The sequence below is a fragment of the Carettochelys insculpta genome, chromosome 1, assembly GCF_033958435.1.
Source record: "Carettochelys insculpta isolate YL-2023 chromosome 1, ASM3395843v1, whole genome shotgun sequence".
NCBI lineage: Eukaryota > Metazoa > Chordata > Testudines > Carettochelyidae > Carettochelys > Carettochelys insculpta.
Genome location: NC_134137.1, coordinates 51,536,703 through 51,551,527, shown reverse-complemented (window position 1 = coordinate 51,551,527; position 14,825 = coordinate 51,536,703). Strand labels below are relative to the sequence as shown.

The following is a 14,825-nucleotide window of genomic DNA, read 5'->3' as shown; positions in this document are numbered from 1 at the left end:
TGTACTTATTTTACCTGTAACCAAAACAAAGCACTCTTAATTAAAAGGATAGAGATGAATTAAAGTGAAGCCACAGTGCATTTTGCCTTTCTCTCACGAAGTCTGCGTAAGTTAGACCTTGTAATGGGAACTCCAAAACTGAAATGGAGGGAATGGAATTCAATCCTTCAGTTCATGGATGGAATGTCACTTCTCCACAACTGCAACTCCAGCCCATGAGCTGGAAGGTTGCAGCTCCGGCCTCTCTTCTGGTTGTAGTTCCTTACCAATGGATATGATGGTGCAGTGCATACAGCAGTGGATATGGATCTAACCTGCAATCGGAGTGCAAGGCATGCTCACTTGCTTTAGCCAAGACCATTTGGCTTGTGTGTACATGTGAGTGTGTTTTTCACAGAGGCTAAGGTACTACAGCTGCTGTTGCTACTAGAGGTATGGCAGGTGTGCAAGGACTAAGGCGGCGAATGCGCACTTGAGTACTTTTTACAATCCCAGCCCATGCGCCTTTTTCTCGCCCTTGTACATCTGAACTGGGCTGGGCCTAGTCTGGTTCTTTTCTCAGCAGGAATAGAATACAAATTCCAAAGCTGGTTTATAATATTGTTTCTTGTTTGAGTGTTAGCAGATTTCAGGGCCTTGCCACTAAATCTTCCTATGGAAGGGAAATCATTTAATGGAGTCAGGATATATTCTCTGTGTAACTTGTTTTATTTACACCCATAACAATTCTACATCAAAAGTCATCACAACTGGCATGCAGGCCAACCTCCATTTCAGAAGTCTCAGTCCCAGTAGCCAGGCCTGATTAAAAAGAAACTGTGCACCAAAAATAATCTCTTTAGTGACAGGGATTAAGGCTCGGCTCATATTCTCCTGAAGTTTGCCAAACCCTCCTCAAGAGTCTACAACGCAAAATGAACAACCCCATAGCACTTTTTTCAAAGACTGAGTAGTGCTCACTTGTTCAGAAAAGAACTTGTAAGATTATGGCTATGTCTACACAAGAGGGTTTTGTTGACAAAACCCGCTGAGCAGCTACATGCAAAATGGCCTTTGTTGATAGTTTCAGTCAATAAAAAAGCCAGCTGGAGGCCCTGTTGCCAAGAGGGGTCCTCCATGGTGTTGGCCAGCTAGACCTAGGTGTTGCCCTCTCCACTACACTCACAGCTGTATGGTCTCTGTCTCCAGCTGCTTTTAAAGGTACAGGGAGCCCCAAAAATCCCATGGCAGGAAACTGAGAGCGTGCAAGGAGCAGGGACACCACGTTCCCAGCTCTACAACCTCACACGCACCCCTGAGGCAGACAAAAATGGCAGAGGTGGCCTGAGACCACATGGTCCCTGGTGGGATGAGTCTGAGGGGTCCCATGACCCACCCTGTGGGTCCAATAAGCTTACCCCTTGTGGTCTGGGCAGCAGCTCCAGGACATGCTGGCCGTCTGGGGCAAGGAGGCCATTCTCCTTGACCCCAGGGTCAAGCGCCGCAACACCCCAGGATATGCCCACCTCACCTCAGCCTTGGCAGAGAGCAGCCACCCCGATCGCACCCTGGAGCAGGTATGGGCCAAAGTGAAGGACCTATGTTTCTGCCCTACACACCAGTGGGCATAACAGGTTTTAACTAACTAACCTTCTCTGGTCTATCTGTAGAGTGCAATACCACACAACCTGAAACTGCATGGCAGCATCTTTAGGGCTTTAAGATTAAAGAAAACGAAAGAGAAACCATCTTTCCTTGTTCTCCACTATGTTCATGCATTAAAATGACTATAACCCACTATAGCTGCGTCTACACGTGCACGCTACTTCGAAGTAGTGGCACCAACTTCGACGTTAGGCGGCGAGACGTCGAAGTCACTAACCTCATGAGGAGATAGGAATAGCGCCCTACTTCGACGTTCAACGTCGAAGTAGGGACCGTGTAGACGATCCGCGTCCCGCAACGTCGAAATTGCTGGGTCCTCCATGGCGGCCATCAGCTGGGGGGTTGAGAGATGCTCTCTCTCCAGCCCCTGCGGGGCTCTATGGTCACCGTGGGCAGCAGCCCTTAGCCCAGGGCTTCTGGCTGCTTCTGCGGCAGCTGGGGATCTATGCTGCAGGCACAGGGTCTGCAACCAGTTGTCAGCTCTGTGTATCTTGTGTTGTTTAGTGCAAGTGTGTCTGGGAGGGGCCCTTTAAGGGAGCGGCTTGCTGTTGAGTCCGCCCTGTGACCCTCTCTGCAGCTGTGCCTGGCATCCCTATTTCGATGTGTGCTACTTTGACGTGTAGACGTTCCCTCGCTGCGCCTATTTCGATGTTGGGCTGAGCAACGTCGAAGTTGAACATCGACGTTGCTGGCCCTGGAGGACGTGTAGACGTTATTCATCGAAATAAGCTATTTCGATGTTGGCTGCACGTGTAGACGTAGCCTATTGCTGCTTTCCAGAGCAGCTATTTGACCAGCTTCTGAGACCATTTTCATGCTATGAACCATTTTAAGAAGGAAAGGGAGTTTCTCTCTCCATGATGCAGTGAGAAGGGGAAATCCTGAATCACATTTTGTCATTGTTCTCTATATTTGTAATTCCAGGATGTGTAAGGAAATGAGAACATCACTATTACTGAAGTGCCTGCAACAAAAATATCTCTCAGACCATTCCTAAAAAGTCAATATTGCAGGCTGTTTTGCTGAGCTGTGTCTGAATCAAGTCAATTGGTCCTTTGTTATAACGATCTATATGAAGCAAAAATGAACTGTAGCTTTACACACATCAGAACTTCTTTATAAAAGCAGTGTAATATAAATAATGAAAAAATTCCACACTGTGAGTTACTTTACCCCACCCAAGTGAAACATTTTAACACTGGGGGATTCTAGCTGAGATAGCTCTTTAAAAAGGTAAACACACATAGGTTTCAGAATGAGTTGCTCAAGATAGCACTTCACAGAAAGTCATGCTACTACTTCTTCAAAGGGCACTTTTACACATCACATCTCATAGAGCTGGAAGGGACCTTGGGAGATCAGTGAGTCCACTCCCCTACCCTCTTGGCAGGACCAAGCACCATCTTTTCTTTTTTTAAAAATTTGCCCCAGAGTCCTAAATGGTCCCCCTCAAGGGCTGAACTCACAACCCTGGGTTTAGTAGGCCAATGCTCAAATCACTGAACTATTCCTTCCCCCAACAGTCGTGACAAAAGACATTCAATGATTTTGAGAAATTATGGCTTTAAATTTATAGGTTATCAAATAATATAATTACACATAATGGCACCAGAATCCCAGCTTTTTATCCTGTTTTATAGAACAGAACTCTCACAGAATAATTCAGCTTTCCCTGTTGTTTGTTCTATGTGCATTTAAGGGGGCATTCCAGATGACATAAGCAAATCAAAGCTCAGACATTTTAAAGGAAAAATATTTTTGCTGTGCTTTCTGTTTGACAAAGAAATTGCAAAACAGAGATCATTGGGGTAAAGCATAGCTCCATTAATTTCAGATAATCCGTTTGTTAAAGTGAGCGGTGTTGAAATTGTTCATTCATGGCAACATTTTAATTGTCATCTACGATGTGTACAATGCGTATTTCCGAGCAACTGTTTCAGGCTGTCTGTGCATACAGCAAAATCCACAGTGCAGAGGTTCATTTTCCAAGGGGTTTTTAAAACATCTGTAAAGGTTAGAAACTTCATATTTTTCAGTAAATGAAAACTCCCATGCTTGTTGCCATTTTTTTCTGCAGAATGTGAGTACGGTATACTGGTTAGTAAAGGCTCATCCAACCATGTACCAGCTCAGTCCAACTCCCAGCCAATGCTCATAAAAAAGATGTGTTCTAATTAATAGATTCAAAGAGTTTAAGGATAGAAGGGACCATTAAATCTCGTATTCAGAACTCCCGTATTTCTCAGGCCACTACATTTCACCAGTCAACCACATACTTAGTCCAACAATCTGTGCGTTCAATAAAGCATAACTTCCAGAAAGGCATCAGTCCTGATACGAAGGCATCAAGAGATGGAGAATCCCTCATTCCTTTTGTAAGTTTGTCCCAATGGTTAATCACACACAGACATGTCCCATCCATAAGATGGTTCAGGGCAACCCGCCCTGGGCCCCACACCTTTATTGTAGCGGGGAGTGCACTTTGGGGGGATGTGGAAGTGTGGGGCCAAGAGAGGCCCAGGAGATTAGTGGTATACCTGGTGCTGGCAGCAGGAGTCAGGCCTACCCCTGTATTCAACGGCCATGGCAGGGAGTGGAGCAAGGTGATCTCAGCATGCACTCTGCTCTGCTGGCACCTAGCCTTGCTCAGGACAGGAAGCCTTGGGGAAGAGGTGGAGTGGAAGCTAGGTAGGGGTGCAGCAAGGGCAGGCAGAGGCTGAGCAGAGCCTGGAGCAGCAGGTTCTCCCTGGTCCTGCACTCGCCTAGGGATGACCCTGATCTTCTGCATCCTTAAAAGTACTGTGCTTGATTTCCAATGTATCTGGCTTCGGCTTCCAACCGTTGGTTCTTATTGTGCCTTCCTCTGCTAGATAGATGAGCCCTTTAGTAGCTGGCATGGTCTCCCCCGAAGGTGAAAGACTGGGGGTGGGCAATAATTTTTGCTGCAGGTGGCCACTCCAAATATTTGCAAATCAGTCAATGGTTGTTGCACTCTTCCATGATATTAATGGAGGAGGGGTGGGATATGGGATCAAAATTGGGTGAAGAAGGGAGCTTGGGGTAAGGGAATAGGGTGCAGGGTCTGGAAGTTTGTGTGAAGGAGGCAGTTGTGACCTGGGGCAGGGGTCTGGGAGGCAGGAGGGGTTATACGGGTTTGGGTTGTGACCCTGGGCTGGGTTGCAGGCTCTCCACCTGCTGCAGTCTCTCTACCTGCTGCAGCCCGACCACTCAAAACAGCGGTCTGCTTCATGCAGCTCTCTGCTCCTGATGCCAGAAGGGAGAGGGAGGCTTTGCCCGCTGCTCCGCCCCCACCCCCAACAAATTCTCCAGGCTCCTATTGGCATAAACTGGCCAATAGGAACTGAGATCTTTTGCAAGGTGGTCGGAATACATGGAAGGCCTCCCCCTTCCTCCTGGAGCAGAGAGCACTTGAGGCAGTGGCTGGCTGCTCTCTGCCTGCGGCAGCCCGTGGGCTGGATCTGACAGCTTGACAGGCTGGATCCAGCCCACAGGCCCTATCTTGCCAGCTCCAGTAACCAAGTCAACTGTCAATCTTCCTTTGAATGAGCTAACCAGCCCCGGCTCTAAGTCTCTCACCTTAAGGCAGGTTCTCTACCCCTGGAAATGTTCCTGTGACTCTTCCTGCACCAGCTCCAACACCTATTTAAAACCCTGGGCAGGGGAACTGCCTGGAAGCACTGCAGTATCCATCTCGGCAACACCCCCAGCCCCCTCCCCACTACCTCCCTTGGCAGCACCAGGGATTGGCATGGGCCCCTTGTGCCTCAGCCGTGCGCAGGGAGCAGGTCTCTGCCAGGTGTTCCCAGCGGTGCATTCGCCCCCGGGCTGCAGCCAGGCGGCTCACCTTGCCCCTGCACACTGCCCAGCAGAGCCTGAAAGCAGAAGCCGGCAGCTGGGGTGGCACAGGTGGGAGCTGCCCGTGTGCGAGAGAGAGACAAGAGGGGCAGGTAACGGTGGTTATTAGCCTGGCTGAGAGCCAGGCCCTGCCAGGCGCGGGCATGCCACGCGGTCGGCTACCACCAGCGGTGGGGCCTGGGGAGCTCACCCACCTGTTGGGGATGGCACAGGGGTGTAGGGAATGTGGCAGAAGGAATGCAGTGCTGCTGATCGCTGGGAGGAATGTGTCTCCCAGAGATCATTTGCATGAGAATGCAAAGGTGTGCATGTGGGACACCTTTTCAGGCAAAGCCTAATGGGTAGCAAGTAAGCCATGAGATTTGGTCTATTGTAAACATGTAGTTGTAAAATCACAATTTAAGCTGACACTTAATGCGGGAGTTGTGAGATCTCACCAATGCTCTGGGTTGTTGTGGGGGACAGGGCAATCGCCATAGCTGCGTAAGACATTGATTATACAGGGCTCCCTGGTTTAAAGCATTGTAACAGAGAAGGGGAGGGATACTGGTTGGGCCAGTTTGCTGTGTGCCATGGCCCTGCCTATGCCTTAGCCATGTAGCTATAAGCCCGGTTTGTTTAGCTCTCCCTACCTGTTGAAAGATAGAGGTGGATACTAGGGTGTTTGTGAAACCCCATCTGAGACATACCACAAGCTGAAATCAAAGAGGGGCAGCTGAGGCCATGCAGAGCTGAAGTCACAAGGTTCTGCCTGAGGGCAATCCGAAGCAGAGGGGTTGGGAGTGATGATGGCGACTGGTGGGCAGCCGGTAGGAGCAGTAGCAGGTGACAGAGGGTGGTTGGTGGCAGCAAGGGGAGGCTTCAGACAAGTGGACAGCTAGTACTGCCCTGGTGATGTATGTGAGGGGTTTGGGACTGCACCGCAGAGGGTACACCCTGTAACTGTGTGTGGGGTAAAGGGCCAAGAGCCCAAGCAAGAGCCTGGGTTCTACTCCATATGGGGATGGCATCTGGGTAAAGGGGGTTTGTCTCATCTTTGCTTAGATATACTGCATCTGTCGCTGTAACCTTGGGGTAGGTTATGGTCATTAAACAAGCCATTTCTATCTCAGACTCTGTGCTTGTAGGGGGACAGGGGGGAGAACCGCCTTACAGGCACCCAGCATGGTGGGGGGGGGGGTTAAATTGTCCCAGGCCACTGGGTGGGGGCTCGAGCCAGTTGGTTGTATCCTTGACAGGAAAACCCCACAGGAGTTGAACCCGGCCCTTCTGGCAGGCATCTGGCATTAATAGAAGGGCAAGCGGCAGCTGCACAGTCGCCTCTGAAATGCAGCAGGGGCGCTTGGAAATGGGCAGCCCCACGGCCGTACTCTGCGGCGCCAACCACAAGGCGCCGCCCGGGAACTCTCTAAAGCAACAGCAGCAGGAGAAGGCGGAAGGCGTGGCAGTTACCCGCCCGGCCGTGCGCGCTCATGCACACTGGGACCGGCCGGCCGGCTTCCTCCCTCCCACGGCCCTGCCCTCGTGCATACAGGCCCAGCCCCAGCCCCAGCCCCAGCCCGGGCGCCCCCCGCCGGCCGGGTCCGGCTCCCCCAGTGCTGCGGGAGGGGCGGGGCCTTCTCCCCAGTTGAGCGGAGGGGGCGGGGCCAAGCGGGCTGCCCGGGCTGGAGGCGCAGCGTGCAGAGCCGGAAACTACCGCCGGGCGCGTGCACTCCGCAGCAGCACCTGCAGCAGCGCCTCCCGCGCGAGCTCCCCCCGGCCCCGGCGGCCGCCCTTCCCTCGGGCAGAGGCAGGGTGAGTGGGATGGGATGGGATGCGCTACACTGACCCGACCCGACCCGACCCGACCTGACCTGTCCCGTCCCGTCCCACGGCGGGCGGCTAACGTGGGTGGGGTGGAGGGAGGGAGAGAGGGAGGGGCGCCTGGGGGCTCCCGCCGCGAGGCCCGGCTGCCCGCCCGGCAGCAGGCGCGGGGGCCGCGTTCCCTCACTCTCCCCGCCTGGGAGTCCATGTTGCCGCGCGGCGTGGTGCATGGTGCATGATGCAATATTTATATTACGGCGGGAGGAAGTGAGCGGCCGCTTCATTGATTCGGCCAGCACTGCCGGGGAGGGGGATCTCCTCTGGGCGAGGGACTGACCCTCTCCCGCCTCCCCGAAGCTCGCACACCGCCAGCTTCCGCCGCGCGAGGGGCTCACCTTCTCGCCCTTGCGGGGCGCCACGCGGCTGGCTTCCCCCGCCTCCCGCCGAGGCTTGTCCGCGTCGGTCCTGGCTTGCGCGGGGAGCTGATGCAACGGAACGAAAAGTGAGGGCAGGCCCGCTACCTTCATCTGGGCGGGGGAGCCCGCCCTGCGTGGCCTGGAGAGCCTGTAGCGGGGGCAGCGGCGATCCTACGCTTGCCGGGGGCTTTCTTTCCATTAGACCAGAGAAAAATGTCCAGACAATGAATCAGCTCAAACCCACGTGCCCAGTCTAATGAGGTGACAGCTGTGGCCCGGGGGACGCGGGGTAGGAGGAGAGGGGAAGCTGGAGTTGTGAGTTTGAATTTGATCAGGTTCCCTGATGACTTTTTTTTTTTTTTTCAGTTCGTCACATTTTGTCCTTGTTACAGCAATCTGAGTGGGAGGAACAGCTGTTAAGCCACCAGTTATTGGAAAGACCCGCCTGTGAGTACTTTCGAGTTGAATGCATGAGGAAGCCTTTGCTTAGCTAATTCTCTTTACTTGCCTCATCATGGCAGTCATGGTTGAATGAGATGCCCCTTTTCTCTGTCACTTGCTGGGGAAGTTTGAGATCTGGGGTAATACTGGAAATTGCATTTTGTTGCTTAATATGGAAAGCAGCACTGTCAGCTTAAAAATCGCAATGTGTCTGACTTTTTTTTTTGTTACTGGCTGTTGTCATAAATTACACTTGAGATTACTGCAACTGAGCAAAGATTAATGAAAATAAGCTTTTTGCCCACTTAACCAGATGTTAACACTATCACACACATGCAAAAAGAAGCAGATTACCTTTTGTTTGTTGGTTTCAGACCCGGGTAACTAGTTTGTATGCATATTCTAGCCAGCTGTTATTTTATCAATAATTTCAGAAAAACATTGATTTGATAACTCTTGCCCAGATCTTTAACACTCCTCTGGCAGCTTTGTGCTGCTTCAATGGGATAAAACAGATCTAAATCAGTCTTTTCTATCCCTTCTTGGATTTCCTTTTTTTGGGGGATCATCCCATGGCGCCTCACGAGGATAGAGTCACTGAGTGAACCACAATGGTTCCCTTATACCAGAGTGGTCCTGCAGGAGGATCTAGTAGCTAGCTGTGAATGATTCTTCTTCTGGCTTCTCATCATTCCCTAGGGCGATGAGCTGTCCCCATTTTATAGTCCCAATAGCTGTGTTTTTCCTAGATAGAGGGACCAGATAGAAAGTGTGAAAAATTGGGACAGGGGTAATAGACAGCTATCTCTCTTTCTCTCTCCCCCCGCTCCTTTTGCTCTGAGTACAGGTAAGAGGGCTTGTAGCATCTGTTCCTTTCTGTCCCAAATAAAACTATATCAAAAGATCATTCAGAAACCTAGGTGGCTAATCTGCTTGTAATGTATGACACATAGGGGCTCAGACACCCTGGCAACGAGCAATGGCAATAAATACACAGATGAATATAAATAGACCTTGATGTTAATAAAATGAAATGTCTGGCAATTAAGTAGAAGCTCTTTCAAAGAGTCCCTTTGAAATAAAATTCATTTATTTGCTGACCAGAAGAGCAACTGGACATAAAGTGTACTGTTACATACACACAGTGTGTTCTTAAAGAGAGACGTAGTAAATGAGACCTAGTTGAGCTAGGCAATAAGGATATGTCTGAACATCAATTAAATGCTGACAGCTAGCCTGTGTCATAAAACTCTGTCTCATGGGGCTATAAAATTGCAGTGTAGACCTTTGGGCTTGGGTTGGAGCCTGACTATGGGACTCAGGAGCGGGAAGGGGATCACCGAGTTCTGACTCCAGCTTGAGCCTGAATGTCTACGCCCCAATTTTACAGCTCAACCTGTCCGAGCCTGGGCTAGCCAGAGGTGTTTGTTTACTATGTAGACATGCCCTAACAGTATAATTCGACAAAACAGGTAAAACACAGATGATGTGAGCATTCTTTGTGACCTAACAAATTAACACAGTATTAGGAGATGTTCTCAGGAGAAAGAAATCTCTGAATGTGGTGAAATCTCATTTAATTTAGGGGAAAATAGATCTAGGCTAAAAAATAATTGTGTGTGATATGTCCTATCTTCTCTTTGGTTCACTCTGTTACATACTATGAGAAACTGCGCAATATTAGTCACAGTCTGAATAGGGTTTAACATTGTACATATTATTGGTCCACAACCTCGGTAACGAGGGAAATGCAAGCTCATAAATATGGGATTAGGACAGGAAATACATTTCTGAGTCTGCCTTAGCCTGTTGCTCCTGCCGTTTTCTATGTTGAGAAATAAGTCTTCATTTCTTTCGTTCTTACGATTGCAAACTGTATTCTTCTTTCTTCTAGCATCTAGGCTTTACCTATTTAGATTTCACTCTTGTCTCATGTTGTTTCACAATCACTGTGATTTTTTTTTTGTGGTCTTGGCCTTCATGCTTAGTTGTTCATATACTTTTTTGAACTATAGGGTCCAATTGTATTCGAATTCCTCCTGTTATGCGTTAGCCATTCTGAAGGCTTACAATTAATTTTTGCCTTGTATTCATCAAACAGGGTAAGGTATTTTTACCTCATTGGTATTTCATATTTATCCAGTTATAGAAGTTGGTTTACTATGTAGTGGTCTATAATGTACAAACAGCATACACATACAGCAGAGCCCTGTTTATTCAACGGCAAATTAACCAAAATCCCAGTTTATCCAAATAGTGGTTAAGGTCCCCAGCACAAGACACTTAATCATTCCTTGACCTGTTTTCATCCGTATCCCCCAAACAAATAGGCCTATACTGTATGCCGTGGGCTGGGTGGCTCCAGCCCCGTAGAGACTTTTCGTGACAGACAGCAGAATGTTGCAATGTGGTTATGAAGAAATGCGTTAGCAGACATGATGCTGCCCATGCGTTTGGCAGTGCAAGGGCTCTGCAAATATGGCTAGCTCACCCCGGGGGCAGGGGTTGGGAAGTGGCAGTGGCTCCATCCTCCTCCTCATAACTGAAGAGCTGGATCTGTGTGCAGGGTGTGTGCGCTGCAACCGCTTAAAGGAGACACTAACAGCACCTCGCACTCTCGTAGGCATTGTGTCTATATGCTGCTCAGAAGGATGCCTTTCTGCGCTGCCGCCCATCAAGTACAATCTTGATTTTGTAATTTTTTTTCCTGTATGTGCTACACCAGTGAGCGTCTTCGAGGGCGGGTGGGGGTGCAGTATGTTAGCTTAGTATTGCTTTAAAATGCATCTGTTATTTTTTGGCTGTTGGTTATGAACTTACCTCCATTTTTATCTTTGTCTATGTATATATTAGGGCCTGGAATACACTATAAACTTGCTTTCCCACGAAAGCTCATCACATAATTTATTATCTTGTTAGTTTTTAAAGTGCGACTGGACTGCTCTTTTGCTTTGATAGTATATAGACTAGCCCGGCTGTCTCTCTGTTCCTTTCAACTTTTGCTTGCTTAGCTTCAGTCAGGGGTATGACAATGTAATCCCTGCCCTTTATAGCTGTGTCACCAAAAGCGTATATTGTGGGTGTAGTTATGACAAAACTGAACTTGTAGAGTGATGGCTTATTTGACAGAGGCTAGAACAAGCTATGCCGGCAAAAGCGCAGAATTTACCTGCTCTACTGGTGCAGCTATGCCAATAATGTGCTCCTGATGTTGACCTGGCTTAGATTCATGACTTACTGCTTAGAGGTCGTGTAGCTACCATAAACTCTTCCCTATCTGGCATTCTGTCATCTGGAACTCTCAAACAACCAGCATTTTAACCCTAAGTAAATTTTAGTTACGTTTTCCGTTAAGTACAATATGGTGAAAGTAAATACAAACAAATACAGCAAATACAGTGCAAGTTTACAGTGTACAATGCTGCTGTAGCTGGCAAATCAAGTACTCTGCATACATTTTTGTTTGTTTCTTAATATCTAATCTTGTTTTTCTTTAGTGTTATGCATTGCTAGGTACACCTCTCTATTATCCAGAATATTTGAATATCCAGCAACCTCCTGGGCCCAGGGCTGCATCATATGAAAGAGTTTACTGGAGTATGCAGTTAGTTGAGGTCAGCCTCTTAGCAGTGGTTTGTTTTAATTTACTTTATTTTTAATAATAATGGAAAATGAAAGCGCAAAATCACTCCTCCAATTTAGAATCCTACATTCTCATTCAGCTGACATCTGGCTAAGGGAACACTTTTTGTTCGTACTCTGGACGAATGTGACTCTGCATGCCTTGGTTCTGGTATCTGCAGTTGATGATCTGGAAGGGTACAAGGCAGGGATGGTCCACCTCAGCTCTGAATTAGTGAAGTTTTTGAGCAGTAATATATATGCAGCGATGGTGGGGAAAGTTTTTGGGTAGGTGGGGGGGCCATGGACCCACATAAGGTCAGTTGGGAGCAGCATACAAGTGAGAAGCCAAAATAAACAAACAAACCCTCATTGACATAGCCCCCAAATGGGAAACAGAACCAAAAGAAAGCTGCTCATCTCACGCATGTAATGCAGGGTGTCAGAGTTCCTCTTGTGCTCCAGCCCTGTGGGCAGTGTGCCCTCTAATCTTTTCCATACATGTGCAGAATAATTTTTTAGTGCACTGAGGCTTGTGAAAAAGTGCACCACTAATAGAAACAAAAACCTTAGCTGTGAGTGCTCTGCTAATCAACTGGGTGGCATTTGAGTCTCTCCTGAGTGGCCACACAAGTACCCGGCTTACAGGGAACACTGCCACTGAGGGCATCCCCCGTGACCAGATTAACTCTTCTGGGGGTCCCAGGGTAGTAGATTTCATGGGTCGCCCTTAGGCATTGAGGTGGGGCCAGAAATGAGGGAGTCAGTATGTGGGAGGGGGCTGCTGGGGAGTGGGTTGGGGGTGAGGGTGCAGGGTCTGGGCAGGAGTTGGGTGGGGGTGCAGGGTCTGGGAGGAAGAGAGGAGGCAAGGGATTGGGGCGCTTATGTGATGCAGCTACCAGCGGAGGGTGACCCGCCCTGTGCTTGCATGCGGTGCCCCCCAGCCATTGCTCCCATTGGCCGTGATTCCCAGCCAATGAGAAGTGACAGGTTGGAGCCTGCAAGTGAGTGCTTCCCCACCTGGGGAGAAGAGAAACAGCAGCATGCAGAGCTGCTCCCCCCACCCGTCTTTGCAAGGCAGAGCAGGTCACAAGGGGGCAGGGATTCCACGCATAAGCCACCTCCTTTCGTAGCAGGGAGCTGTTGCTCATGCCCTAGCCACACAGAGGGGAGGCAGGGAGTGCTGAGGCTTGAAGACTTGTGGTAGGGTTGTAGCACCAGCACCAGCTCTCCCTGCTAGGGGCAGGGAAGCATGAAGACGCACACCTCACAAGGCAAACCCTTGAGCTGTAGGTTCCCCATCCCTGATATATGCAGCATTAATGAAACGCAATGAGCCTTGGAGTGGAAGTCAGAAGCTGTAGGGATGGGAGCAACATTCCCTTGGCATTGTCAGTGAGGGTTGGTTTGTTTATTTTTGCTTCTCACTTGTATGTGGCTCCCTACTGACCTTATGTGGGTCATGGCCCCCCCACCTACCCAAAAATGTTCCCCACCATCACTGCATATATATTCCTAATGTTTCCATCCATGTGCAGATTTTTTCTATCCATGTATGAAATACATTTTTATGTGCACTGAGGCATGTATGAATGTGCACCACCAGCAGAAACAACCTCGTTGTGGGGGGGGCACTCTGCTAATTAGCTGGGTGGCACTTGAATCTCTCCTGAGAGGATGTACAAACCCACAGCTTATGGGAGGAGGCATGTTTGGCCAGTGGCACTAGAATAATGCTTAGCAAAACAAAAGGTGTCATGGGATATTTGTTCAGTGGCTATCCAGAGTATCCAAAGCAGCCAGGATCTCAGTATTCAGGGTTTAGTGTAAAAGACCACTCCTGGCACAACAGTTTCACAAACCCTCAAATTCATCTACCTCCTAAAAATGAGCAGCGGAGCTAATCCTGGGTGGAATTTGAATCTGCATTACACAAGGGTTACTTATTTCACACTCCAGTTTCACCTACTGTGTCATCCTCTCTGCTAGTGGAAATCCTGTAATTCTCTCTGGGATTTCCCTGCAGACTTCGGCAGTTTGAACATATGTAATACCAGGGATAAAAAAAAAAAATCATTTCAGTGCTTCTCAGCATGGCTTTCATTTGGGCTTTGCTTACTGATCACACACTATTTAATAATAAACAGCAGAGGAAGGGAAAACTCAGAGGCCCAATTATCTAATAGTCTTCTCACCCCTTCAGAGTTTTCTAATTACTGTACAAGTAGAGCTCTTATGTAGATACTTTCTCACAGAGGGACTTTAATAAGCTTTATAAATAAACTGGTACATTAATACCTATTAAATCAGAGCAGAATATAACAAATAAATAGGATTTGTGCTTGGTTTAAAAGCTTGATTTAGCTGTCTGAATGCTGCAGCCTGGTTCCCGTCTCCCTCGACTTGCATGACAATTTGTGTTACACGGGGGTTGCAGAAACATGTAACTCGAGGGTTTGCTGTACAGAGAATCTGCCATTTTATTGGTTTAAACCTCTAAGTGACCCACTCCCCATGTGGCAGAGCTAGACAAAAAGCCTCTAGGGTCTCTGTCAGTCTCACCTGGGGACATATTTGTTCCTGACCTCAAGTATGGTGATCTGGTAGAACTTAAGCATATGGGCAAGACCCAGCAGCCAGACAACTGGCAATTGTCTGTAGCAACTCAGAGCCTTCATCATCTAGTGTTCGTTGCCAGCCATTGGAGATACTTGCTGCTAGCAGTTGCAGATGGGCCATGTGCTATTATGGGCACCCTTATCACACCATGCTCTCGATTAATTTATTGGGCTCAGTGTGGCAGCCAGTTTTGTTGACTGCTTCCTTTGGAAAGCTGTCTGGTATTTCTCTTCTATGATGGTTAGACACCTTCATCTTATTACAAGCCTAAACTTGTTAATGGTCAGTTTGTATCCATTTGTTCTTGTGTCAACATAGAGGCTTAGCTTAAATAACTCCTCTTTCTCCCTGGTATTTATTCCTTGGGCTGTGTCTGCACTACAAAAATGAAGTTGAGCATCTACA

The 14,825-nt window shown here is 48.6% G+C and overlaps 1 protein-coding gene and 1 long non-coding RNA gene across 3 annotated transcripts in view; one reads left to right on the top strand and one right to left on the bottom strand.

Moving 5' to 3' along the window:
• Window positions 1-7,948, bottom strand: part of LOC142008749 (uncharacterized) — a 42,506-nt gene extending 34,558 nt beyond the window's left edge. The window contains exon 1 of the long non-coding RNA XR_012644221.1: window positions 7,719-7,948. This is a non-coding gene — a long non-coding RNA (uncharacterized LOC142008749). The remainder of the gene's footprint in view (window positions 1-7,718) is intronic.
• SLC7A1 (solute carrier family 7 member 1) overlaps window positions 7,180-14,825 on the top strand; it is a 48,932-nt gene continuing 41,286 nt past the window's right edge. For both annotated transcript variants that reach the window (XM_074986008.1, XM_074986017.1), the window contains exons 1-2: window positions 7,180-7,314; window positions 8,106-8,186. The gene's annotated coding sequence lies outside the window, so the exon portion shown is untranslated. The remainder of the gene's footprint in view (window positions 7,315-8,105; window positions 8,187-14,825) is intronic.